Here is a 4,817-nt window from a genome sequence, read left to right on the forward strand (position 1 = left end):
TCTTCTTATTTTTATTTTTCTTCCTCCTATTCCTCTTGGTCTTCTTATTCTTCTTCATCTTCTTCTTATTTTTATTTTTCTTCCTCCTATTCCTCTTGGTCTTCTTATTTTTATCCACCCTCTTCTTGTTTTTCTTCTTCTTCTTCTTCTTCCTAATTTTCCTCTTCTCCTTCTTATTCTTTTTCTTCTTCTTCTTCTTCTCCTTCTTCTCCTTCTTCTTCCTGTTCTTGTTCTTGTTCTTCTGTTACTTCTTCTGGTTATTTTTCTTCGTCTGCTTATTCTTATTCATCTTCTCCTTCTTCCTTCTCTTCTTTTTCTTCTTCTTCTTACTGTGCTTCTTATTATTTTTATTCTTCATCCCTTTTTTCCCCATATTATTCTTATTCTTCTTTGTCTTCTTCTTCTTCCTTTTTTCCTCTTTTCCTTCTTGTTCTTCTGCTTCTTTCTCTTCTTCCTTTTCCTTTTCCTTTTCTTCTTCTAGTGCAGTTCTTCTTCTTTTGATTATCATCACATTCTTCTCCTTCTTCTTATCCGTCTTTTTCTTCTTCCTCTTCTTCTCCTTTTTCTTCTTCTACTTCTTCTGGTTATTCCTCTTCGTCTTCTTATTCCTATTCATCTTCTTCTTCATTTTCTTCTTTCTCTGCTTCTTCTTCTTACTCTGCTTCTTATTCTTCTTATTCTGCATACTCTTTTTCCCCTCCTTATTCTTATTCTTCTTTTTCTTCTTCTTTTTCCTCTTTTTCTTCTTATTCTTCTTCCTCTTTTTCCTTATTTTCTTCTTGTTCTTCTTCTTCTTTCTCTTCATCCTCTTCTTCCTCTTCTTCTTCTGCTTTTTCTTCTTATTCTTCTTCCTATTTTTCCTCTTCTCCTTCGTATTCTTCTTCTTCTACATCCTCTTATTGTCCGTTTTCTTCCTCTTCTTCTTATTCCTTTTCTTCTTCTTTTATTTCTTCTTCTCCTTCTTCTTTTGCTCCATCTTCTTCTTCTCCTCCTTCTTCTTCTTCTTCTTCTTCTTCTCCTTCTTCTTCTCCTTCTTCTTCTTTTTCTTCTTCTCCTCCTTTCTCTTCGTCCTCTTCTTCTTCTGCCTTTTCTTTTCTTATTCTTCTTCCTATTTTTCCTCTTCTCCTTCGTATTCTTCTTCTTCTACATCCTCTTATTGTCCGTTTTCTTCCTCTTCTTCTTATTCATTTTCTTCTTCTTTTATTTCTTCTCCTCCTTCTTCTTCTCCTTCTTCTTCTTCTTCTTCTTCTTCTTCTTCTCCTCCTCCTCCTCCTCCTTCTTCTCCGTCTTTCTCTTCGTCCTCTTCTTCCTCTTCTTCTTCTGCTTTTTCTTCTTATTCTTCTTCCTATTTTTCCTCTTCTCCTTCTTACTCTTCTTCTTCTGCATCCTCTTATTGTCCATTTTCTTCCTCTTCTTCTTATTCCTTTTCTTCTTCTTTTATTTATTCTTCTCCTTCTTCTCCTCCTTCTCTTCCTTCTTCTTCTTCTCCTTCTTCTCATTCTTGTTCTCTTCCTTCTTCTTCTTCTCCTTCTTCTCATTCTTCTTCTCTTCCTCCTCCTTCTTCTTATTCTTCTTCTTCTACTTCTTCTTTTCTTCTTATTCTTCTTCCATTTTTTCCTCTTCTTCTTCTTGTTTTTCTTCTTTTTCTCCTTCTTACTCTTCTCCTTCTTATTCTTCTTCCTCTTATTCTTCTTCTTCTACTTCTTCTTTTGTTCTTATTCTTCTTCCTTTTTTTCCTCTTCTTCTTCTTGTTTTTCTTCTTCTGAAATTTTTTATTCTTTTCCTTTTCCATCTGCTTTTTTTTTTGTTCTTCTTGTTCTTCTTCCACTTCTTCTGGTTATTTCTCTTCGTCTTCTTATTCCTATTCATCTTCTTCTTCTTTTCATCTTTTTCTTCTTCTTCTTAGTCTGCTTCTTATTCTGCATCCTCTTTTTCCCCTCCTTATTCTTATTCTTCTTTTTCTTCTTCGTTTTCTCCTTCTTATTCTCCTTCTTATTCTTCTTCCTCTTATTCTTCTTCTTCTACTTCTTCTTTTCTTCTTATTCTTCTTCCTTTTTTTCCTCTTCTTCTTCTTGTTTTTCTTCTTCTTCTACTGCGGTTCTTCTTCTTCTTCTTCTGAATTTTTTTATTCTTCTCCTTCTCCTTCTCCATCTGCTTTTTTTTCTTCTCCTTCTACCCCTTCTTCCTCTTCTTCTTCTTCTTCTATTCCGGTCTTCTTCTTCTTCTGAATTTTTTTATTCTTCTCCTTCTCCATCTGCTTCTTCTTCTCTTTCTACCTCCTCTTCCTCTTCTTCTCCTTGTTCTTCTTCTACTTCTTCTGGCTATTCCTCTTCGTCTTCTTAATCCTTTTCATCTTTTTCTTCTTGTTCTTCTTACTCTGCTTCTTATTCTTCTTATTCTGCATCCTATTTTCCCCCTTCTTATTCTTATTCTTCTTTTTCTTCTTCGTTTTCTCCTTCTTCTTCTTCTTTTCCTTCTTATTCTTCTTCTTCTAGTGTGGTTTTTCTTCTGGTTATTCCTCTTCGTCTTCTTATTCTTATTCATCTTAGTCCTCTTGTTCTTCTTCTACTTAAAATGAGATCTTTATCTACTTTGATCCACTTTCATGCTTTACTAGTTTTCTTTTTTAGTTTTGAAATTAGTTTTCAAATGATCAGTACATGTTCTATGGGATCATTACATGATCATAAATGAAACTGTAGGATGGAAGATGGTACGCCCCCGCAGCTGCAGACCACTGCAGAAATGTCTGCAGAAGAAGACGCTCCCAATAGCCCAACCACGAGAATTAAAAAACCTCGCCTTAGTGCATGTGATGCAGTAAGGTACTTCACTGACATAGGTGGGAAAAAGTTTAAATGCACCTTGTGTGGCACCATTGTAGAACGCAACAAGTATCACTGTAGTACCCCTTTGTGGCGGCACCTGGAAAGGTTCCATCACAAATTATTCCAGTCTTTGAAAGGAAATACAGGTCAACTAGTAGAGGAGCGATCTGTTGTAGAGATGTTTGCTGCTGGAGACACGAAGAAACAGTACTACACTGGACGCACGATAGAGAAGACCAAAGAAGAACTAGTGCGGTTCATATGTTTGTCTGACTCACCGTGGACCATTGTTAAGAAGAAATATTTCATACGGCTTCTTCGTTATATTGCGCAAGAAGAAATACCACTCCCATCTGTGAGGGCTGTGAAGGCAAAAGCCTTCGCACTACACCAAGAAATGAAGAGATTTTTTCTGAAAAAATTAGCGGCGGTTGCTCGAGTGTCGCTGACACTTGACGCATGGACATCCGAGAACAACATCACTTTCCTCGGTGTCACAGTGCATTAGGTAGACTCCGAGTGGACATTGTGCGAGCATGTTCTAGGAATACGCTAATTGAATGGCTCCCACTCCAGTGAAAATATGAGTGCACACGTCCTTGAACTATTGGAGGAATTTGATTTGAAGAAAAAGGTATGGATTACAACATAAAAACTTTTAGTATTCTCTTTATGTGTTTTACTACATTGATGAATCCAAGATACGCAGGTGTGCGCAATTACTACAGACAACGCCTCGAACAACAGAAAGGTGATGAGTATTCTGGAGGAGTGTCTGAAGTTAGAAAACCCTCATTTTAGTGCAAGCTGCCATGTGCTTTGCATAGCGCACATGCTGAACCTTGTTGTCCAGGCTAGGATGAGCTCACTACGCGTGTCAAATGTGCCATTAGAGTCATTGATTATAGAAGAGGATGATATGACAGGTATGCATGATGTTGAGCAAGGAAGCATACTTCATGCATTCTGTGCGTCTAATTTGGGCGATGTCATAAACCAACTTCGCGAGATAGAAGGAGGAATACGCGGCTCAACTCAGCGTCAAGAATGCTATGTAACATTATGCAAGCAGTTTGGGCTACCTGATCATAGAAAAATTCCATTGGACTGTCCAACGAAATGGATTCTACGTATACCATGTTAGTGGCTGCTGTCGAGAATAAGGATGTTGTAGATATCTCGCGAAACAAGTTTTATGTGACGAGGAATGGGCAATGGCCAAAGAGTTTGCTGGTATATTGCAACCCCTTCAGTTGGCTGTTACAGTAGCATGCCGTTCAAAAGCACCCACAACAAATGAAGCAATTGTTATTATCAAAGCGGTGATGAGACATCTCAACGGTGTAATGTTAGGAATTAGAGAGGAAAATATTTTGCGAGTGAACAATGTTATGTCCACTGAGCAATGGACATCAGTATACAAGGCTTGCGAGGCGATGAAGGGTAAGATGAGTAGATATGCATCAGTCCTCACTCGCAACACAGCCTTCACCGTTGATGCCCTCGTTGATCCCTCCGTGAAGTTATGTTTACTAGACCGTGACCAACGGAATGAAACAATCATGTATGTGCAATACTTACTAGAGTCCCCATGTATCACTAACGATAGCAACACCATTCGTTCAGATTCCTCGGCTTGCTTTCGACCGGAATGGACATCTACAGCATTCTTCAGTGAAGCACTGGACGAGTTGTTATCGAGTAGTGAGCAGACGCCAACCATTACCCCAGGACACGAGCTAGATGTGTACATGAGCTAGCCTCCTCTTAAGGGGACTGAACCATTGCATTGGTGGAAAGTAACAAGTGAACATTCATATCCAAGGCTGGCAACGGTTGCGAAGGAATTCCTATCGGTCTGCGCAACGAGTGCACCATCAGAAATATTCTTCTCTACTAGCCGTGCAGTCATCAACTACAAACGTTCAAGGTTGACGGCCGAGAGCGTTGAATTATTGATGACACTAAAGTGTTGGTGGCGAGCGGAAG

The sequence above is a fragment of the Wolffia australiana genome, chromosome 9, assembly GCF_029677425.1.
Source record: "Wolffia australiana isolate 7733 chromosome 9, ASM2967742v1".
Lineage (NCBI taxonomy): Eukaryota > Viridiplantae > Streptophyta > Magnoliopsida > Alismatales > Araceae > Wolffia > Wolffia australiana.